Source organism: Prionailurus bengalensis, chromosome E4 (assembly GCF_016509475.1).
Source record: "Prionailurus bengalensis isolate Pbe53 chromosome E4, Fcat_Pben_1.1_paternal_pri, whole genome shotgun sequence".
In the NCBI taxonomy this organism is placed as follows: domain Eukaryota; kingdom Metazoa; phylum Chordata; class Mammalia; order Carnivora; family Felidae; genus Prionailurus; species Prionailurus bengalensis.
Genome location: NC_057360.1, coordinates 6264491 through 6288466, shown reverse-complemented (window position 1 = coordinate 6288466; position 23976 = coordinate 6264491). Strand labels below are relative to the sequence as shown.

At 46.4% G+C, this 23976-nt stretch overlaps 1 protein-coding gene and 1 non-coding gene across 3 annotated transcripts in view; both read left to right on the top strand.

Annotated features, from left to right (window-relative positions):
- Nucleotides 1-23976, top strand: part of SDCCAG8 (SHH signaling and ciliogenesis regulator SDCCAG8) — a 246594-nt gene that overhangs the window by 202696 nt on the left and 19922 nt on the right. The gene's annotated exons all lie outside the window — the stretch shown is intronic.
- On the top strand, nt 14432-14596 carry LOC122476649. Its single transcript, XR_006295572.1, has one exon. It is a non-coding gene; the product is annotated as a U1 spliceosomal RNA (small nuclear RNA).

The following is a 23976-nucleotide window of genomic DNA, read 5'->3' as shown; positions in this document are numbered from 1 at the left end:
CAATAATTTTGTAACTGTTCATTTTAGTTCCAGTAATCAAAATCATTATTAATTTTAATGTTATAAATAAATAAATAAATAAATAAATAAATAAATAAATGCATATATATAAAATATATGTACTGCTTACAATACAATGCCACAATGCATAGACAAGAAAAGTCTAGGGCAGGGACGCCTGGGTGGCTCAGCCAGTTCAGCGTCCGAGTTTGGCTCAGGTCATGATCTCACAGTTCATGAGTTCGAGCCCCACATTGGGCTCTGTGCTGACAGCTCAGAGCCTGGAGCCTGCTTCAGATTCTGTGTCTCCCTCTCTCTCTGCCCCTCCCCTGCCTGCATGCCATCTCTGTCTCTCAAAAATGAATAAACATTTTTAAAAAATTTAAAGAAAAAAAAGAAAAATTTAGGGCACAATTTTAAAGAAAAGTACAATATTAAGAGAAGGGAATCTTTCTATTTCAGAATGAAAGAATAAAAAGTTTAAAAGCTATAACAAAAACAATTCCCAGGGAATTGTGAGGCCTCTTTCAGCCCTAACATGAAAAAATGGGCCAATGGCAAAATATTTAATTGCATTGCATCAGTCTGTCTTGGGCACACTCAATTGTGCTAAAAAACTGGAGGCTCTGAAATTTAATAAATGACCCTAAATCAAAATGTCTTACTCCAAATTCAGCCTGATAGAAAGCCAAGCTTGTGTCCCTGCATCTCACTTCAGGCAAGCCCCACATATTAAATCCAGATTTCCAAAATGGATGAGTTAAGTGGTCATTCGTCCCTGAACAACACAATTCACTGTAGTAAATTTGCCTTGTGATGCTGGTGAAACACTACTCAGTTCATTAGAGCCCTCTGTGCCACATTTGCAGGGCAGAGCATGTTTGAGAATGTTACCCAACCAACCAGCAGTTTCAGCTTTCTCACGGGACCTGGCTGGGCGCTATCCTGGGCCCTAAGGAGACAAATATGGGTCAGAGTGGTCTCTGCACCCGAGGTATGTGTGGTCTGGGAGTGAGGATTAGTGGGGTCCTTTGGTCTCCGTCCAGATGTCGTGTGTCCCCCACCTCCTTATCCACTGCATGAACCAGGAGCATGTAGAGTTTACTTTGCTGTCGGCTTCCTCTCCTTGTTTTGGTTTCCTGAAAGCGAAAACCTGACAGAATTAGGTCTGAGAAGAGTAGTCAGGTTCTTTTCTTCTTTCTTTTTTAAATGTTTATTTATGTGTTTTTGAGAGAGAGGGAACAAGTGGAGGGGGGCAGAGGGCGAGAGGGAGACACAGAATCTGATGCAGGCTCCAGGCTCTGAGCTGTCAGCTCAGAGCCCGACGCGGGGCCCAAATTCACAAACTGTGAGATTCACGACCTGAGTTTAAGTCACATGCTTAACCGACTGAGCCACCCAGGTGCCCCAAGTAGTCAAGTTCTGTTTTCCTCCTCCATCCTGCCCTGGCCAGTGGGGAAATTCCCCTATAATTCTAGCTGCTCTGGGCCCTGCAGGTTATGGAAAGCTAAATGATGATTCTTTTAACAAGCCTGCAGAAATAGATGACAAATTTGGCCATATAGTGGCAAAATAAATAGTATTTTTAAAAAACGGATGCCTCAGTTATAATGAAGCCAGTGTGGGAGAATCTGCTTCGAGAAAATGATTTCTTAGAAGAAATTAGAGTGAGCTGTTCCCTGTATCTGTAATTCTTTTCATGCAAATATGTAAGGAAAACCAGTCTTTTAGCCTTTATTTTTATACTAATATACTTAGGTCAAAGTGGGTCGTTCCCAGCATTAAAAAAAAAAAAAAAGGGTTGGAAGCAGGGGAAGTGGTTTACTTTTTGTTTTTGGTGAGGGGTAGGCTATTTCTTTCTTTTCTTTTTATTTTGAGGGGACAATCTTCTGTCTTTATCTCCTCTTTCTCATTGTGCTTTTCTGGACCTTCCATCATGCTTCCTACCATGGAATTGTCCTGGGTAGGGGGGAGCTGATTAGAGCTCAGCCTGTAGGTTTTTTGGTAGATGCTATACTTTAATAAATAGTAAATACACTCATTGCTCTGTCTTCTAAAGAACGTTTGTTTTTTTAGGGTCTTTGTGCATTCATCTGGGGGGAAAAAAAAGCAACCAAATCTGCTTTATTCAAATTCCAAATTCTAGGGGAGCAGATTGTCACAGAATATACAGAGATGAACTTCCAAAAATAAAAATGGATGAAGGAATCATAGGTATTTATCATGAATGCTAGAAACATTAGGGCTTGGGAGTCATAAATGGGCATCATGCTTTATAACAATTTGTCAATTATTTCCTAATTTTTCTTTATGGAAAAGATCATATGAATATTCAAGTTCAGCCCTTGTCTCCTGTGTTGATCCCAGAGACATGAGGATGTTTCATTCTCGGTGTCAGATCAAAAGTGAAAATTATCACAAAACTAGAGAGCGCCCAATCCTAACCACTAGACTACCAGGGAGTGACTATTATCACAAAACTAGAGATAGCTCATGTAAATGTCCACATTGTTTAATAGTTGGTTTTACATCCAAGGCACGGTTCTTTCTTTTTAAATGTAATATCAGGGGCGCCTGGGTGGCGCAGTCGGTTAAGCGTCCGACTTCAGCCAGGTCACGATCTCGCGGTCCGTGAGTTCGAGCCCCGCGTCAGGCTCTGGGCTGATGGCTCAGAGCCTGGAGCCTGTTTCCGATTCTGTGTCTCCCTCTCTCTCTGCCCCTCCCCTGTTCATGCTCTGTCTCTCTCTGTCCCAAAAATAAACAAACGTCGAAAAAAAAATTATAAAAAAAATGTAATATCAGAGCCGTGCAGAAAATATAGGGAAAGAATCCACCTTTTAAGTAAAAATGTCTTTGCTTTGCCTGGCTGGTCAGTCTCCATATCAGTAATGGCTTACCACTGTTGACTGGTATCGTGCACTGAGAAATGTTTTCTTTTAAATACGGTGTATTTTATTTCTGAATCTTCTGCTGGTAGCAGTCTTTGAGCAAACATGGCATTTGTAATGTTGATGGTTGATGTCAAAGTACAGTGTATCTGAAGTTTAATTTTTCATTAGTTTTATAAGGCATTTAACATATTGATTGAAGTCACTCAAAATTGATTCTTAAAAGAGAGATCGTTTCTGTATTTATAATTGCAACCTCATGCATGCTTTATGAATTTCAGCTCCAACCCTTGGTTAAGTGGTTATCAAAGGTGGTTATCATCATTTACAATATGAGGAATCCAAGAGATGGAGACCTTGTTGACTTGCACTGAGACAGCATGGCCTCTGGGCTGTCACGTGTATTCTTCTCTTTTTGGCTGCAGTACCCAAGGCATCTCTCTCTGTCAGAAATATAATCATCAAGTATCCTGGTATGGATCAAGATCTCTCTGTAGGAACCTTTGGGATCCATCCTGAAATGAGGTCTCAAGAGGTACAAGACACAGTTCTCTTTGGTCTTGACTTGTGTGTGGGTCTGAGCAAGTTACTAACTTTAGGAGCATACTTCTTATGAAGAAGTCTGGTGATCAAAACGACGATCTTAAGATCTTTGCCGTAAGAGAAATTCATCCACACCACCAGCCTCCAGGGCCCAGGACGTTGTCTCTACTCTCATTTCATGCACTAAGGGTTCTTGGTTCCAGGCCCTCTTGCTGACTCCCAGTTTCCATAGTTTGGCACCCATTAAACATTGTACAAAACTTCTTGCTACCATGTACAAATTTTCTGACACACCTTACAATAATGATGATTATTACCTAGCACATAATCATACAACACATAAATACATATATAATAAATTACCATTACAATTGTTATCACTAACATTGTAGCAGCTAACTTTATTTTTTTTATTTTCATTTATTTTAGAGAGAGTTGGGGACAGGGATGGAGGGACAAAAAGAATCTTAAGCAGGCTCCACACTCAGCTCAGAGCCTGATGCGGGGCTTGATCCCAAGACCCTGGGATCATGACCCGAGCTGAAATCAAGAGTCAGATGCTCAACCAACTGAGCCACCCAGGCTCCCCAGCAGCAGCTAACTTTAGACAGTACTTTCTATGTACCAGCCACTGTCCATGTTCTAAACGCTTACCTTTATTGACAATCTAATTCTTGTACAACCCTATGAGGAAAGTACTACTCAGGAAATTGAGGCACAGGGAGGTCACACAGCCACATACACGACAGAGGAGTAACCAGAACCATGTGGCTTTACTCCCAAGTCTATGAAGAAGGGAGGCCGATGTGAAGAACTTAGGAATATTTTAGCTCCCGTGATCCCAATTTTTAAAAAGTTCCTGCGTGGTACCAACCAGATATGGCATTATTTTATGTTCTCATTCTCTGTGTCCTCTGAGCTGCTCTCCAGCCACTAAGCCACGACTGTGGTTCCCCGAAGGGCATCTGGTCAGTTTCAGAACGGAGTCCCAACATGCGTGCCTTAAGCGGTGCAAACATATCTCACACCTGAGGATCCCGTGTCTCTGCGTGAAAATCTTGGGTGCTGATCGATAGGAGAAAATGTGGTAGAGAGCTTAAAATAGTCACATTCTCAAGTATGTTTATGTTGCTGTAAATTCAAGGCAGATGGATGAATTGTGAGAAGGAATAGAAGAGGAACAATCATTTGAAATAAGAGAATTGCAGGAAGGGCAATTCAGTAAAATCCTTCCTTCCATTTAAAAAAAAAAAAGAAAAAAAAGTCATTCCTAATTATTGACGGTTTACCGTGATGTTACACTAGGTGCTCTACAAAAGCTGTCCACAGTTTACCCCAGTTTACAAATGAGGCAACTGAGACCCAGAGGAAGGAAATTGTCTGTGAGAGGCGAAGCTACACTTCAAACAGGTTTACCTGACCCCAAAGCCTGTGCTGTCTCTACAATACCTCATGGTCTTTCTGCCTCTAAAAGAGACAATGGTCCTAGTGGACCCAGAAAAGCAGTGGTATTAGGGGGCCTGTCAAGACGCAGTCCGGTAGAGTCCTGAGAAGTGTTGCCAGGAACAAAAGTCACTGGAAAAGTAGCAGAACGTTACAAAAAGGCCACAGGGGGACAACAATAATTGTACCTACAAGAAAAGAAAACGTACAGCCTCTTGCCTGAGCACAAATAGAAAGTGATGGTGAAAACTGAGGAAGGTAGTAAGTTTCTAATCTGTTCTCACATGCTTTTGACCATGTTCATGCTTTCCATTCATTACCACTCAGTGGCAGTGAGGTAAACTTTGTGCCACCAGATAGCACTGTCACACCCGGGTTTAGTGCATACATGTCACAGTGTGTTTGTTCCTTTTTCAGGCCGTTTCTGTGTTTCTCCTTTCTGTTACCGTGGCAGTATTAACGTTATTGATCTGGGTGGAACACAAGGGTGTTATCCATGTGTGGCACAGGTTAGATTTATTAAAAAATCTATTTAGGGGCGCCTGGGTGTCTCAGTCGGTTAAGTGTCCGACTTCGGCTCAGGTCATGATCTAGCAGTCAGCGGGTTCGAGGCCCACGTCAGATTCTGTGTCTCCCTGTCTCTCTGCCCCTCCCCTGCTCATGCTCTGTCTCTGTCTCTCTCAAAAATAGCTAAACATCAATATATAAACGTATATATATTTTTTCTTTGTCGGTCACCCAATATAGAGGGCTCTACTTAATGCAATCATAAAGAGGTACAATTTTTTTTCCCACAAAGTGCATGCTTTCTTATTGCAAACACCAAGTTTGTGCAGTGAGCTCTCATCTGCATAGGAGGGTCTCTAGGATTGGCAGTAGACGTTGGTCAGTTTTCCCCGAGGCTACAGCTGAGAGTGGGATCGGTACGGTGTCAGGAACGGTATATCCGAGCACACTTAACTAGCAATGTGACTGGTCGTCATTGTAAAGCCCGGAAATTTCCTCTTGTCTGAAGGTTGACGCAGCCCAGTCTTGAGAAACACCTAACTGAACATCTGAACACAGACGAAAGATGATTCTGAGGAGGACCATCCCTCCCTCCATTTCCACAAGCATGTCCAGTGGGGGTGAAGGGCGCACATCCATTGTTGAGTCGAGGGGAGAAGTTCGGGGGTCACTTTCCTTCCAACATGTCACCGTCACAGATAAGCTCCCAGTTTCCAGCCTCCCTGGGGAGTTTCCCTGCTGTTTCCTAATGGTGTGCGGTCCCCCCAGCAACTTCCTGCTGTATCTCTCAGGCGGTTGAAGTCATTGACCCCTTAGCCTCGGCCTTCCAAGCTCACCTGAGGGGAACCACAGTTCCCAGCAAGGCGCTGCCTGTTGTATCTTATTGCTTAATTATTCTACCTATTTAATGCCACTTAGAACATTGTCAGCTGTTGAGAAAGGGTAATTATCACTAGTCAAATGAAAAACACTTTTTTGGCTGCCTTACGGATACACATTTTACTGGTACCTTGATACATAATGAAGCCTGATAGCAAAACTTTTGCTTGTCTCTTCTTCAAGCCACAGCTGTTTCCCTGCTAAATTCATCCCATCTGTCTTCCCTTCCGTAAAGCTGTAGGCAGTATAGCATAAGTACAGAAGCAGTTCAGTGCTATTTTGGATAAACATAGCTGAAATTTGAATCTTTGCCATTTGCGATGCACACATTTTGTTTTACTGCTGTAAAGAGAGCTGTCAAAATACAACTACATGGATAATTTACTAAAATACAGTCAAATATAAGGTTGATCAAAAAGAAAGTGCACTGGGTCAGCCTGCCTGTTCCCAGCTCTGCCTGTTCCCTGCTCTGAAAGGTGGCCCCGCCTCGCGATCCCATGAATGCTGCTTGGGGAAGGTGGCAACTTTGCGGTCTTTGTTTTAATCCCGCGGCGTGGTCTCAGGAGTCAGCAGTTCCTTCAAACTGTCTGTGGCATGACTAGCAGAGTCCTTGAGAGGCTCTAGAAGTCCATTTTCTTAGTCTCCAAAAAATTTGCATCGATGGGAAACATTTTTTTCTTTCTTGGCACATCCAGTCAGATTTGAACTACATTAGCATTCTGCTGTGTTGTGAAACGGATTGCATCGAAACCTTTGTTACCAGTCAGGCAGTACATTTTATTTCCGTATTACTCTCTTTCAGGGTTATTGGTACAGATGAGTGTACTGTCATATCTTGTTGGTTCATCAGTAACTCACATTGCTTTAGAGTCAATGGAGAGGTTTTCTTCAATGAAGTCCTTTCTGAATTCTAATACCGCTCACCTGCACCTGGGCCCTCCCCTTGCACGCCGATCTACTGCTTTCCTTACCCATGTGCCAAGGTCTTTCTGGAGGTGCTGAGGGGTGGGGCCAGTATCTAATCTACTTGGGTAGCCGCCGTGGCCAGAGCTCATAAAATGTAGTTGGAAGTCTGTTTAAACAAAGCTTACCGAATCGCGTCACGTTGATGCCGTCATGAGTGAGTCCTCGAGCAGAGATTTAACTTGCCTCCACTCCACCACTGAGGTTCCTCTCCCAGCACTTTCCCAGAAGCGTCTTTGCGAAATTCCCCCAGATAGGGATCCCGTCGACAACTACATGCAACACCCTGGGAGTGACATCTTCTCTGTCTTGTCCTCCACCATTTCCCAGCAGCCGGTAGGGAGCACGTTGTAGGTGTTTGGTAAATACTTGCCGGGACAGGTGAATGTTGTGGTATTTTCTTCACGTTGCATTGAAGTCCCTGCCTCTCAGTCACTGGAAAACACCAGCACCAACAGCGTGTATGGCACTTAAACAGCTTTAGCAAGATCATATGCTGCATCTCCAGCTGCTGCCAGTGAAATTGTTTTCCTAGAAAGTCCCCAAGGCCTTCTCTACACCGAGGCATTGCCCTCTTTTTTATCTAGTTTTCTTTTAGCAAAAAAAAAAAAAAAAAAAAAAGAAGAAGAAGTCCATATTCTTCAGAAGCAAAAGCAATATGACCTCCACAAATGTAACTAATTCTCTACTCCAGCTGAAGGTGGAGATGGCAGCTTTTGCCAGTGGTTCCTTGAAAGCCATCTCTATAAAAAGGGTGATGTGACTGTGATGCCATCTGATTTCAGGCCAGTCGGTGCTTTATAAGCACGGTCTGTGATGCTGTCATTACAAATCCTATTTTCCCTGGGGCACCTGGGTGGCTCAGTTGGATGAGCGTTCCACTTTGGCTCAGGTCACGATCTCACAGTTCGTGAGTTCGAGTCCCGCATCTGGCTCTGTGCTGATGGCTCGGAGCCTGGAGCCCGCTTCGGGTTCTGTACCTCCCTCTCTCTCTTCCCCTCCCTCACCACTTACACTTTGTCTGTCTCTCTCTCTCAAAAATAAATAAATAAACACTTTAAAAAAATCCTTCTTTCCTTCAATACCTGCCTATGTCAGGTCCTGTGCCAGACATTGTGGCTGCCCGTGAGAACCATCCCCTGCTCACAAAGGGCTGACCTTTCTTCCTGTAGACAGTTCTGATGCACTGTGATCAGAGCGATGATGTGGAACACGGGAGAAGGAACATATAGGAGGAGATCAGATAGGGCTTTGTAGAAGGTGATTCTTGACTCTGAAGGAGAGCTGGGGATATGCAGAGAGTAAAAAAAGGCACTCTTTCTAATAATATTCTTTGTTTTCCACACTTTGGAAGATCGGTTTAGACTTAAAACCCAACATGAGAAGCAGCACATGACTTCTGTCTGACCTCCCTTGTATTCCCAATGTCGAGGCATGGTTCTATGTCTTGTCCCTCCTGGTGGCTCAGTCAGCTAGCCTGAAGTGTTTCTGTTGGCTGTCCAGCTCAAGACCGTCCTGACTCAAGGACTTCTTATGATGCCTGTATGGCACGATCCAATCACAGTGCAGGTCTCTGTGCAGATTTTTATCTTGGGAGGGAGAAAATAATACACATAACACAAGATGTTCTCTAGGGTAACATTACTCATTTAACTCAGCATATGATGAATTCTGTGAGTTTTTCAGTAATTCATTGACACCTTCTCCCCATCTTTATGATAATTCTGAAGCCTATGCTTTTGACTCCATTCTCATGGGAAGGACTCTCGGCCATCTGTGATGGGAAAGAAAACAAGACCATTCTGCCACATGGGCACATGCCCACACAGGATATTTAAAAAGGAACGTCTCTGGGAAATACCTGTCCATGTAATCAATCTGAACTCTCAGTGTTCCTATGAGCGCCAGCAGGTGTAGATGGCTATTGTCTGGAGAGAAGGCTGGAAATAACCCTTTATTCAAAACCCTGTAAAGAAAGTTGGGTTGCCACGGTCAGATCCTCTTGACCCTACATTGCTGACAAGGTCGGAGAAAATGCTATTCCTAGAGGGGAACGGAAGTGGCTATCAAGGGTTAACCTGGCCCTGATTGACACTTGATCTTCAGAGTAGTATTTATTTTTAGACACTTCAGTATAAAGCATGTGGTACTGGTACTTAAAAGAATTTTTTTTTTTTTTTCCGAACGTTGCACGCTTAGGCTTTTCCATCCTACTAACTGCTTACAGGGAGCTTGCCCAGTTCCTCCCATTCTCTGGGATGGGTTGGTCGCATGTTGTGAATTTTAACATTTGCATCTGGCTCTTTATTTTCACGAGGGGGTCACAACCTAGCGATTTCGTCTTGTGCTCAAGTAAATGACGACACGCACTGAGTGGATTCACCTAGCTAGAATTTGATCTGAATGGGACAGACCAACAGATAGTTGTCAGACACTGTCCTTAACAGTTCCCTGCACCGGTAAGCCTGCTACCACTTAGTTAACTGAGATGCCAGGGAATTCCCAAAAAAAAAAAAAATCTAATTAATACACATTATTAAACATATTTACACACACTGAACTATTTCAAACCAGTAATGCTGGAATAAAGACAAAATAATACTGTGTATTTACATAACACCATAACACCTTTCACTAGGAAACTCTCAAGTCTTCACTAACTTACTATGCCGCACTGCACCCCACGAGGTGTGTCGGAAGTAAAGGTAGAACGGTACCAAGTGCTAACAAGAGGAGGGAAGCACACGTCTTGTGTAGGGTGATAGAGACTCCTGAGTGGCCCCAGAGCATTCAAGTTCAGGTCACCCGTGGTAAGGTAGCATCACAAGATTATGGATTTTAGTTTCCTTCTTTATGGTGTTGCTTTTGTTGTGTTTCCCATCTAGCCTGAAGCCTGTGCTGTACTTGAATTGACTGGAGGGATGAGCAGAAAGGACTGAGGCAAGCCTACCCTTGACCTTGACAGTGCCCCCTAACCTGGTCACTTGGTCTGTTGTGTAACTTTCCCTAGACCCTGCCAAATAGGATTTTCTTCATTTTTTTCCCCTTAGTGGCAATTTTTTTTTACTTTTGTTTTTTTTAACGTTTATTTATTATTGAGAGACAGAGAGACACAGAGTGTGAGCAGGGGAGGGGTAGAGAGAGGGGGAGACACAGAATCCGAAGCAGGCTCCAGGCTCTGAGCTGTCAGCACAGAGCCTGATGCGGGGCTCGAACTCAACAAACCGCGAGATCATGACCTGAGCCGAAGTCAGTTGCCTAACCAACTGAGCCACCCAGGTGCCCCAATTTTTTTTTTTTTTTTTTAAATCAGAGTATGACAGTCTACTTTCCAGAAATGCCTCAAGGCAGCCAGACACATGCTAGTCAGTGAGAAAGGTGTTGGTGAGCCCTGGTCTCCTCTGGAAGGGTCAGGGCTGATGCCATTTCCAGCACCTCCCATAACAGGACTGGCCCAGCACAGCAAGCACAGAGAACATTCCAGGACTTCTGGGGAGCACCTGGGGCAGACCCAGAGCTGGATGCAGTCGAGAACCCATGTGAACACAAGAATATAAACAGACCAACGGGAATAGTGAACTATGCATTTAGATTTTTAAATAGCATACATTAACATCTTGGAATGAATTTTGCATTTAATATTCCATTGCATTTCCAGAAAGTTTAGTGCTGGAATTTAGTATTCATTTGGTTATGCTACACAGTGAATTTATTCACCTGCTCCTTTGAGGAAAAAGAGGAACTTTCTCTCGAGAAGCCTTTCTCACAGGAAAGCCTTTATTTTGGCTTAACCTCTCAGATTTTTGGATAATTTAGGTGTCACAGATAAACCCATGATAAGATAGCTTTCAGACACTATAATTTAAGTGTCTCTGAAATGTAATAAATAGAGCTTTGTCTGGGTTTGGAGAAATAATGTTTTCTTCCCAAACAGCTGTTCATTTGTATTAACAATTTTCTCTCTCTGGAAAGGCAGTATTTCTGTTTTATATCCAATCTTGTCTCCTTTCTATCACGTTAGCTGTGTTCCCTCCATTGTGGCAGTGTTTTTAATATCCCTGAGTACCGTGGGCTGATGACAAAGCTGACCTCAGGGGCTTCCAGAAGAGAAGCTACTACTTGTTTTTCCCTAGCTTATTTCTGGTCAGACTGTCCCTGTATATCTTACTGGGGCTGGCTGATTTCAGTGCCTTTTCATTTTGTCTGAGACCATTTGGAGAAGGCATTTAAACACCAAATGCAGGATGCACAAATCTATACAAATCTATGCCCCCTTCTTCGGTTGGCAAAGCTAAAGGTCTTTGGTTGTTCATTTTGAGGCCCCTAATTAGCACCCAAAGAGGCAATTTCTGAGGCTGTGATGAAGATAGTCATAGCAAGCTGTGAGGTCTGGCCACAGGAGCTACTGAAATATATTAGATACTGGCCCTCCCCTCAAAGAGGTCACGGCCAATGGGCCTACACTAGACCTTTGTACACGGGAGAAAGAAAGCAGAGAATCATGGGAGTGAGAACACGAATATAAAATAAAGTTCCCTAACAATCTTGTGAGATGGACAGGTGGGACATGTATGGTAAAAATTACATTTTACTTTGAAGTCATCTGGTTAGAGAGAGGCTAAATATCTCCAAACTCCCATGGCTGGTAGGCTGAGAATCAGACCCTTTCCTACTTAATGTCTCTGAGAGTCATCATAGGGAAGGGTAGTTAAGAACGTGCCTTCTGAACCCAGATGGCATGGCTTCAAATACCTGCTCTGCCCTCTTCTGTGCTGTGTGATTTGGGACGAGCTACTGAACGTGGGCCTAAACATCTCCATCCATAAAATTATGACAGTTGTGTTACGTATCTCATGGGGTTAAGAGGATTGCACGAATTATTACACAAATGTTCAGAGCAGTGCCTGGCACACAGCAAGGACTCAATAAACGTTAGCTATGTGCATTGCCACAGCGCTCAGCACAGGGAGCAACATGTACAACCTGTAATCAGAGCTCGTGAACATTAAATAGGTCTTCCCTACACCTTTAGCGAAGTTAGAATGAAACAGGTTTTTGTTCTCGTGCTATAACCCAGGACTACTGTAGCCCTTGCAATTAATGAAGGACACAACGTTCACAATGTCGGCCTCTGGGGAATACTGTCAGGGGGACGGACGGTTAATAATCAGGTCTCCACCCCTGACAGATCAGAAGTGCCGCCTCATAACGATGCATTCCAGAATACTCTAGAGAGGCCTTTGAGACTCATCTCCTTTAAGTTTGAAAGCGTGGGGGGACTTGGTGCTTATACAGCGCTAACTTCCAAGTAACACATCTCTGTTCACAGTCTATTATGCTCAGACCCTCCTGGAAACTGCTTTTGACTGTTGACTGGAAATGTGACCAAAGATTAATGAATTTGGAAGCACTGAAGTGATAGAAAAGGTATTTGTTTGTCTGCTTGGCTGGTTGGTTAAAATCCTATTCTGTTTTGAAGTGAGTTGGAGTCAGCGGTGAAATTAGGAAGCTGGGAGACCCAGTGATTTTGGAAATCAGTCCAGGTCCAATCAGGTGAGGGGGATGCGAGGAGGGAGAGAGCAGAGGCCGGAGAAAAACCCACCCCAGATTACAGCCCCCAGATCCCACTGGCCCAGAAGCCAGAGGAGAGTCTCGGGGACACCTCGGGGCTTTGTGTGTTGGGGGGGAGCTGTCTGCTTGGGCACATATGTGCACCAAACCTCCCTTTGCTCCATGCCAGCATCTGATCAGCAGCCTCCAAATGTTCTAGCATCCCCAGCAGATCATTTTGATTCAGAAGCCTTCTATTGACAGTTAACTTTTATTGAAAGACTATTGTCTTGATAAGAAATTCCTGACAACTTCAGTGATGTTGGATTCCAAGTATATAATGACAGCTCTGATGGTGTGTGTTTGTGTGTGTGATGCATTCAAATGCTCTAAGGAAAACTGCTCTAATTTTTCACTACGCTGGAGGGGGCACCCAGCATTCAGGCTCTGTGCAAGTGCACATAAACACACGTGATACTTGAACCACGGACCCTATAGAATTTACCAGCATACATGGAAATTTGGTGAGGACAAAGTTGTTTTTTGTTTTGTTTTGTTTTGTTTTGCTAGGAGACTGTCTTGTCAAACGTCCAGTAGCTTTTAGTTAAGTTCCACCCAAGGACAATGTGGTATGGACAAAGGAGCACCAGATCTTAAACAGAGAAATCTGGCTTTCAGTCCTGTCTTAGCTATTTTATAGCTGCCGTGAAGATCATGGGTTTAGATGACAGACCTGGGATTGTGTTCTAGCTCTCCACTTACTACGTGAATAAGGCAAGATATCGGGGGCATCTCTGGGCCTCACTTTCTTGTCTATAAAATGAGGATCACAATAGTAGCCATAATACCTTCTTGAAAAGGTTGCTAATAATGACTTACAAATAACTGGAAAAACACTTAGCACAGTCACTGCACATAGAAGAGTCTCAATTAATAATAATAATAATAATACCTCATACTGTTTATTGCTTTAGTTATGTTATTATGGAATCTTAATTGCCTCGTTCATTTGAAAGAAGCAGCACTTCGTATATTCGGGGCCGTTTTCAGAGTTAGGTGAGCTCGTGTATGTGGAAGCACTGTGCATATGCTCTGAAGTACTTTTTTAATGTTTATTTATTTGTTTTGAGAGAGAAAGCCAGCATGAGCGGGGGAGGGGCAAAAAGAGAGGGGGAGAGAGAGAGAAACCCAAGCAGAGAATCCTGACACGGGGCTCCATCCCACGACGGTGAGATCATGACCTGAGCCGAAATCAAGGGTCAGACACTCACCTGACTGAGCCCCCGAGAAACACTTTATTAAAAATAATAATGATGATGATGATTGTACTGTCACTTAGTGAGGATCTCTAAGGGCCAGGCATTTTACATGCTGTCTCTAACTCTCCAAGTAGTCCTGGGAGGTAGTAGAATCATTTTATATTGGAAATGAAACAGGCTTAGAAGAATTTGCCTGGGACCGTGCTGAGATTTCAACGTAGGTTTTTTTCTTTTAATTCAAAGTCTACATAGCTGCATCTCAATGGTAACAAAACAATTGTTAATAATAGGTTATTGTTCCTGTTGATAACAGAACCAGGATCCTGGCATCTAGTCTGTGTAATCATCTAGTAGTATAACCTGCACTGCATGTATTTTATATTAAAACATATGATTTTTATACTTACCTGGCAAGGGAGATACCATGATCAGCGAAGGTGGTTTTCCCAGGGCGAGGCTTATCCATTGCACTCCGGATGTGTTGACCCCTGCGATTTCCCCAAATGTGGGAAACTTGACTGCACAATTTGTGGTAGTGGGTGACTGCATTCACGCTTTCCCCTGGGAGGGGGGGGGACAAATGTATGAATTTGACAAGATGCATTGAACACATACTCACAGACTTATGTGTGTATCCACCCATGAAGCCCGAGGCTATGGAGGAAGTTTCAGAAAGGAGGAACCTGTCGGCAAGATCTAGGCAGTGGCCTTGTGGTTGGAAAACACGTGCTATCCCCACATCCCCAAGGGGAATAATTTGAAGGGCATACTTTTTGAATGGCTAAGTTCTGATACTTTCATTATAATATTCAATGCTTTCTTAGTCACTCCTCATGTTTTTGCATTTCAGTTACATGAATTTTCATTCACATTGTAGATTACAAGTAAATGGAATTTACAGTTTGGTGCCCCCGTCAGCATACTAATTTGAACTAGTTTATTGCTCACCAGCTGACAGTGGTCTGCTCAGGTGGGCAGCCTGGAACCCGGGCATATCCTGAGGGGATGTGTCTGTGCAGAAGTGTCCCTGAACACCTGGAGCCTACTGGACTTCATGAGATCTGCATGGCTTTGGCAGTTACTTTTTTTTTTTTTTAATTTTTTAATGTTTATTTATTTTTGAGAGAGAGCGAGAGACAGAGAGACAGAGCACTAGTGGGGAAGGGACAGAGAGAGAGGGAGACGCAGAATCTGAAGCAGGCTCCAGGCCCCAAGCTGTCAGCACAGAGCCCGACACAGGGCTCGAACCTACGAACCATGAGATCATGGCCTGAGCCAAAGTCAGATGCCTAATCAACTGAGCCACCCAGGCTCCCTGGGGTTCAGCAATTCCTCACTGCAGGTTTGCTGAAGTTTTGCTTCTTTTTCTTTTTTTTTTTTTTTTTTTGCTAACCCTTTCTAAGCCTCAGTCTCCACAATCTATTAAATCAAAATAATAGTGCCTGACTACTTAGAGTTTCCAAGCAGATAGATAAAGGGATATTTCATTTAACGTGCTCAGCACTTAACACGGCATCTTTTTCCACCCTCCTTTGACTTCTGAAAGAAAAAAAAAGGGTCTACTTTTGCAACAATGGAATATTCGGTTTGCTTTTTTTACCATCCCTCATTTGCACGGACTTGGAAAACCATGCGTGGTCAACCAACACATGGATCAAACAAATTTACAAGGAGATCAGAAACGGCTTTTCACCTGTGACTGAGTGGTGCCACCGGTGGGGGTGTCCCATCTGCAAGAGGGCTCTCTGCACCAGTCTGGAGGGAATATCCCAGCTGTCCCTATGTTACAGAGGCTAGACCAACTGCCCCTCACCCCCACTCTGCAGATTTTTGCTCCTGAAGCTGAGCGCCCTGGCCTCGATCACTCACATGTGTCCGCCAGGTTTAACTTTTAGTTTGTCTAAAAGTTAGTCTTTCTGATTCCTGGCCTGATGAAATATTTTAGAATATTTTCCCAGTCCCGCTCCCCTCCCCCGTCCCCCAGCGCTCTAAGTTACAAATGGCCAGATTTCAGTCATCAGGAGAGTCGAATGTATTATTTTTTTGCAGCCTGTCTTTCTGGGGGCCGGATTCCAAGGAGGCAGCCCGTGGGCTCACAGGCCAGGAGAGCCAGGATTTCAACAGCGTCAACAATCTTTGCTCATCATACGGAAAAGCAGTGTGTCAGTGCCGGCTCATTAGCATACAGCCGCGCCGTGCTTGCTAACAAAGCAGGCTCTGGGTATCTGCTGGTTTCTCAGATTGTCCGTCTTCCTTGACCAAAAAGAAGAGGAGAGATAGCTTCAGGCAAGGGTGCCGTCCCTCTCCCGCGGCCAGAAAGCCTCCCAAGGATTCCCAGAGGGAGAGCTTTGAAGTGGTTTTCAAGTAATCAAGCTCTTGGAAAAAGGAGACCAGCCACCCTTTGTTTTTCCAATCTTGTTCTGAATCACGACAGGCAAATAAATCGCCATGTTGCCGAGTTAAAAATGAGCGAGCCCCGAATAATTCCCGATCATCCCTTTAACAGTTCTGTTTAGTTAGCAGGCTTCAAAAGAAAGAACTATATATGGGCAGAGGTACGCCTGCGTGCCCCGCGCGGTCTGTCTCCCGATCCCTCTTTTGTTAGGGGGATGGAGGGGAAGGAGAAACTTACAAGCAGATGTGCTGCTAGATCTACAGGCTTCTGCCAACCATATGGCATCTTAAAGAAAGATGGTTGGAGCGTCTGGATTAGCAAAGAGTCGGGATGGGAAGCCATGTGTCGTGTTGGTACAGGCAGTTGTTTGAGCTCTCTCTAAATGGCTTCAGGAGATTGTGTAATGGAACAAATGGTCCTGGGAGCCCGGGAACAGCCTTGCCGCTGCTGGATAGGCAGTCGGCCCTCGGGCGGGAGCTGTTTCCCTTTTTCCTCCCCCCCCTTGTGGCCTCTCCTTCTTTTAGTGTTCTTCCAACTCCGAGAATGGACTCAGAACTTTTCCACTTAGAATTTCGCTCTGGGCTCTCCCCGCCTGGATGTGTGCCTGAACTCTCTCCTCTCCCTTGAACCTGGAAGTGAACGGTGGGGTCCTGATCCAGGTCCCCTCCTAGGGTCCCTGCAGGGGTCCGGGCCGACAGAGGCCTTTCCCAGCTCCCCGGGAGGTGTTCTCCCACCACAACTTCCAGAAACCCCAAGAGATGAAAAATCTTTAATCCCTTAATGGGTCAGCTCAGAGTTTTATGTGGTCCCAGGTGTTGACCACCTAAGAGACGTGCGTGCCCCTTCACCATTTTGGATCTCATGTGTGCCACTTAAAAACAAATTGTACTAATTCCATAGCAGTGAATTCTTTGGTCTTTTGGGTCATGCATGCCATTAACTGAGCAGGACTCCACTCCCTGATACGAAATGCAAATATAAGTTCAAGACTTGAGACACTGCGATACTGGCACCGTGTGGGCAGTATTTCATCTGGGGTCACGTTCTCTGTCCGTTCTTGTTTTGAGAAACTGAGGCAGAAGGGACACCTTCCAGCCAGAGCAAATCTTTGGAGCTGTTCTCTTGGCCAAGCTCTCTGGACACTTCAGCTGCGTTCTGGGGCAAACAGATCTTTCTTTGTGGCCAGTTCAGGGTTCACTGCAATGCCTTTCGCTGCTAGCAAGTTGGGTCGGCCTCCTCAAGGGAATGGGTGACCCACCCCCAGGCGCCATGATGTATCAGATGCCCTGATGTATCATGCATTGCGGTCCACGGGAGGCGAGATGAGTAGCTGAGGCAGTGAAAGAACTGGCTGATTTATCTGACCACGTTATCAAAGCAGCAGCCAGTTGGGTCCGTGGGAGTCTCTTGTGGGTGCCTGGTTTGTGCTGCGTGCCATGGGAGCAGAGAGCACTGAACAGCAGCATCTCCTTTAGGGTTTGAGCTCCCACCCCCCCCACCCCCCCCACCCCCGCCCCGATCACAGGCAGCGAGCCCAACTGCCCCAGAGAATGGGAGCAAATAAGAAGTGAGAGCCCAGGTTAAAAGTGAATAACCTCCCCCCCACCTCAAGAAATGAAACGTAGAGCATGTGCAGGACTGGGCTGCAGTGGGAAGGAAGAAAACAGCGTCCCAAAATCTGAATATGTCTTCAAACTGTCATTGTTTTTATGTACTTGTGGCTGAGGCAGATGATTTTCACTGTCTGACACAAGGTCATCTGAGAATCACTTGGAGATCATTACCAATTTCTTTCATAAATAACTCTTTTCTGCAAGGATACCAATGTCACCCAGTTATTTCAGATGAGGTGCTATTTCATTTTTGTGAATTCTTTGTATTAAAAAATTATTCGTGGGGCGCCTGAGTAGCTCAGTCAGTTGAGCATCCGACTCCCTCTCAGGTCATGATCTCACGGTTTCGTGAGTTCAAGCCCAGCATCGGGCTCTGTGCTGACATGACAGCTGGGTATCTGGAGCCTGCTTTGGATTCTGTGTCCCTCTCTCTGTCCCTCCCCTGCTCGCTCTCCCTTTGTCTCTCTCAAAAATAAACATTAAAAATTTTCAAAAAAAATTATTTATATCTCATAGACACAGGTTAAAAACACATTACTTTGACCCCCACCCCCAGGGCTCATTTCATGCTGAACATGGGGCGGAGGTGGGGGGCCGTGGGGGAAGCATAATTTTGATTGTTATCTCCCAATTGGAAGAAATTACCACTTTAATCCTTTATACCATCCAAGTGTACATGGTCCCAAATTTGTCAGCATTAGAATTTCTTGAAACAATGCAATTAAACTGCAACATATTTCCTAACATTCTTAATTAAGACAGTAACTGAAAAATGTAGATTAACAGAAGTTACTGTTTTTATCAACACATTTTCTTTCTTTCCCGCCACCATCACATCCCCCTCCCCCATCCCTTTTTCTTTTTTTTTCTTTTTTTTTTTTTTTGCTTTAAATGTCTGATGTCAGTTTCGTCCACATGTACATTATGCACATGGCACCGAAGAAACAAAGTAAAAAATTCTCTTTTAATTCTGAGCTGCATGCCCAACGCCACATGCACTGTCTGTTACATGTCGCTTCTTATGAGGTTCATGCTGGGAGTTTCTTTTTAAAGGCAAAGTGTTTCTGAAGGAAAGAGTTCAGGTTGCGCAGATTGTGTTAGAAAAACCTCACTCTCTCCGAGTGGAATTAATATACTGATTGTTCCGTGCAGGCTCAAACTGGCAATGTGTGCAAAAGTTCAAGAGTATCTGGGAGTGGAAATATGGAGGAGAATTTGAGAGAGTGAGCGCACACAAAGAGATGGGAAGTGTTGTTGGAAAGTGAAATTAATGGTAACTTTGTAAGCAGGCAGAGGGAATGTAAGTATGAACAACTGTGCAGTAAAGGGTCCTCAGGCTTAGAACATTTGTGCGGAATCAGAAAGCCCTGATTCTCATGGCGCATTTTAGGATAGGTCATGAAAACCAGTTGGGTTATTGGAGGACAATGGGGGCGCGGATAAAGCGCTGTCACACCCAGCACCTTTTAACTCGCATTTCTTTGAGGTCTTCAGGTGTTGGGCCCTTTCAATTGGGTCACAGGAGAAGCTTAATCACTAACCCAGAAACCGAAGCGGGCCGTAATGTTGCTTCGGCCTGTCAGCCAATATTTTTTTCCTGGTTGGTTAAAATCTTGAGTGTCCAGGATGATCCACAAACGGTGAACGTTTGGCTTACACGTAAGGAATTAAAAGGTAAGAAAAGCCAGTAACAATCACGCGGCACCTTTCCCATCACAAGGAAACTTTTCCCGCACTGCTCCCCAGGGAGAAGGAGACGGGGACGGGAGCTTGGAGTTAATGAGCCTTTCGCCCACCCCCTTCTTCGACTGCCACGTCGGCTTAATCCTCGCCGTCCGCCACAGCCCGGAGCCCCGCGGGCCCCGCGGAGCCGCCCCGGCCGCCCGGCAGGTGCAGGCGCCTTCCCGGGACCCCCCTCCCGCGGGCAGCCGCGGCGCAGCCCAGAGGTCGGGGCGAGCGGCCGCGCGGCCCGGGGGTTGGGGCGGGGGGGGGGGGGCGTCGGCGGGCGCGGTGGGGGGCCGGAGCCGGGCGCCTCCCCGCCCGCCGCGGGAGGGGCCGCCCGCAGCCCCGGGCGCGCTCGGAGGCGGCCTGAGAGCAGGTGCAGGGGCGCGGCGGGCGCGCTCGGAAGTGGCCAGCGCGGCGGGAGGCGGGCTGCATCTCCGGGTCTCGTCCTGAGCGCGCACCACCGCTCCCTGCTCCCGTCGACGGGATTTTCACTGCAAGTCTGAGATGGAGCCTTTCATTGGCGGCATCTAGGAAAAGGGGGGGGGGGGGCGGGGAGGCGAGCTGGGGGGGAGACGACCACTACCTTCTGTTTGGCAGCTGCTCGTCTCTAAAGCAGGACACTGTCTCCGGGGATGGTTTAGGGCAGGTCCTCCCGTGGCCGTGAGCTCAGGTCAGGGCTTGGGAGGATGTCAGTATTGTGCGCCGACACCTCTCAAAATGCTGCTCTGCGGCCTGTGGGGAGAGACACTAGCAGGGTCCCCAGCCTCCCGTCACCGCCCCGCGCCGTGCCCCAGGCCCAGCTGTCGGTCCTGTAGCCCCTCACCGCCTATTGTCATCGCCTGGGAGGGTGTTACTGCCGCTGCATCACAACCACCAGGACCTGGCCTAGAGAGAGTAAATACTGGATGGATGATTTAGCATGCCTGGGGGTTCTTCTTAAAATCTGGGCACTGCTGCCCACAGGGGGTTCCTAGTCTACACAGCAGAAGCTCACCGGGCCTGGGGGCCATGATCGGAACCTTGGTGGTGGTGCTGCTGGGAGGGCCTCGGCACCAACACTGAGCCCGCTGCTGGGGCCCTCACTTGGCCCGGGGGAGCAGCCTTCAGGAAGCCCGTCCTTCCCTCTCTCTTCTGTTCCTCTCATTCAGGAACTCTTAATTGAGGAAGGATGCCTCCTTCGCTCTGTTCAGAACACCGACCAAGTGCTGTAGAGACAGAGCCCCTGACCCTCTCCGCCACCCTGTAGTGACACCTCCCTGCTTCTGAACCCAATCCTGGCTCCCCTGCTCTCTCAGGGACTCCACACCTTGGACACAGAGATGGCTTCTGCTTGGAGCACCCCAGGGCTGATCGATGACCGGAGGCAGTGGTGGCCTTCCCTCATCCAGAGCAGCCTTAACACGTCCTCTCTCCCTGCCGCCCACCTCAAGGCCACCGTGGTTTCCTGGGCTGCGTGGGGCACTTTGTTTACTTGTGCTCCTTTTAGAAAATAGAGGAAGGAGCATTGGAAGCCCAGTCTGGTTCTCTTGCCACTTTTAAGATTCAGAATTTCACAACCCAAACGTTAAAGTGTCGGTAATTGGTTCCTTCTGCCCCCCGCGACGGCGTGGAACTGGGCGAGGTTAGGACTCTTGTGCCGCCCGAGTTCCGCCCGGAAAGGAAGCGGGCAGGCCTCTGCCGGACCTTCGAGCTGGAAGAGCTCTGCCACCGTATTATCCCGACGCCCATCACTGTGTGGAGGACCCCCTTTTACTAAATGATTTATTACTCTTAGCAGAATTCCTTTGGCTGCAGATTTTATTTCTGAGTCACTCTGTTCAGCTCAATTGGTCGCCTTCAGTTACCGTGGCAACCAGCAGATGGGGTTCTTTGACAAGGGTCAGCAGGGAGGCTGCCTCAGTATAGACTATAGAGGGAAGAGGAGCTAAATAAAAAGCTTTCAGCACTGACAGTTCTGTAGCGGATGGCCAGGAGTACTTATCAAATTACTTGCATTAAAACCTAATCAAGATGTGTGCCAGTAAGGGTGCCGTAGTGATTGGACCTGGTTACTGAGCTGCCGTGGGCCCACTCTGACTCGATCACACCTCTGTGACCAATTTGCCGACCTCGAGGATGGTTGAACACGAAGAAGACAGAGGGCAAGCTCACTCCAGTGTGGATCTGCCACACTCCAGGACACTCAGACCCTCTGGGAGCGCCTGGGGGACCTCACTGACCCCGAATCTTCGTGCTAACACCACACCGCTGCAGACACTCCGGAGGGCATCTGAACAGGCCCCTCGTGCGTTCTCATGGTGGCACATCTGCTTTTAAGACCACACTTGGCTTTAGTTGCAAATAGTATTCGTCAAAATAAAACTGATCTCTTAGTTGTTCCAGATACAGGGTACTAAATAGACATGCTGTCTAAGCACAAAGGATCTTTTCTGTAGGGAGGAAAGGGACATTTTCCGGTCAGTTGACAAAATTAGAAATCAGTAGGTTAGATAAAGGTATTTTGTCACTGTTCCAAGTCAATGTAGTTGATGATATACTGTGGTACATGGGAGTGTCTTTATCATTAGGATTTACACACTGAGGTCTGGGTGCCCGCAAATTACTGTCAGATGGCTCTGAAAACAATAAACAATATACAGGGGCGCCTGGGTGGCGCAGTCGGTTAAGCGTCCGACTTCGGCTCAGGTCACGATCTCGCGGTCCGTGAGTTCGAGCCCCGCGTCAGGCTCTGTGCTGACAGCTCAGAGCCTGGAGCCTGTTTCCGATTCTGTGTCTCCCTCTTTCTCTGAGCCTCCCCTGTTCATGTCTCTCTCTCTCTCTCTCTCTCTCTGTCTCAAAAATAAATAAACGTTAAAAATTTTTTTAAAAATTTAAAAATAAATAAATAAAAAATATACATATCCATTGTGTGTGTGTGTGTGTGTGTGTGTGTGGAGAGAGAGAGAGAGGAGAATAATAAATGGGTTAAGTGATAACAGGTAAATTTGGATAAAGGGTATGCGGGTATTCTTTGTACTATTCTTACAACTTTTTGTAAGTATGATATTATTTTCTTTTTTTGATAGTATTTTCAAATAAAGTTTTGTTTTTATTTTTATTTTTAGAAAAATTTTTCATGTTTATTTTTTTTATTTTTTATTGAAAACATTTTTTTAATGTTTATTTATTTTTGAAGGAGAGAGAGAGAGAGAGAGACAGAGCCTGGGCGGGGGAGGGGCAGAGGGAGAGGGAGACACAGAATCCGAAGCAGGCTCCAGGCTCCGAGCTGTCGGCACAGAGCCCGACGAGGGGCTCGCACTCACCGACCTCGAGATCGTGACCTGAGCCGAAGTCAAGAGTCGGACTCTTACCCGACTGAGCCGCCAGGCGCCCCCCAAATAAATGCTGTCTAACAAGGGGATGCTTCCACTGAGGTTTAGGTAGAGGGTGCTAGGAGAGGCATCTGGGGTGCTCTGTTGGTGCTGCTAAATGGCCTCGCTCCGCATGTGGCCTGGACTCTCCTCTGCCGCAATCGTGACACCCGGCCGTCTTCATCCCTCCGTCCCGTTCTCTGTTGCACAGTGGGGCTGTGCTCCCCATGACTGCTTTTGCCTTAACGAGAGCGAGCTACAGGTGACCGTGGCTGGAGGCAAACAGTCTCCTAGGTTCTTTAGAGTTTAAGGTTCCTGACGCGTCGGCTCCTGCCCCTCCTGTTCCTGGTTGCAGGATCCTTTCTCCCTGCCAGGCCCTCCGAGGGGATCAGGAGCTCAGCCCGTGTCACATGGCACTTTCTCTCTCGGATGACAAGGCAGTGATGCAGCAGATGTTCTCAGTGTTCTGTGCCGAAGCTGAGGCTCATTTCCAGCCTGTCTTAAGCAGCTGGTCTGTGAGAGCGCCAGGTGACACCACCCGAGGCCTCGGGGGTGCGGCGGCCTGGGGAGCTGGCCCCCAGCAAGCTCCCCAAATGAGTCTCTGGAGCCCTGGGCCTCCCGCATCTGCGTCCTTCGTGCCAGCACCAGCCGGGACTAGGTTGGCATCCAGACTGAGGAGTCTGCAAACCGGTCGGGGACGAGATAACAGAAACGGGGCTTTGAAACTTTTAGGACAATCGGTGCAGGAGTGTTTTTATTGTCTTTCGCAGAACTATCAGTCGGCAGCGGAGTGCAGTTAAAAAGGAACAAAAGCAAAGCCAGAACTGGCGATCCCCCTGAGCCGGGTGGAGGAGTACTGGC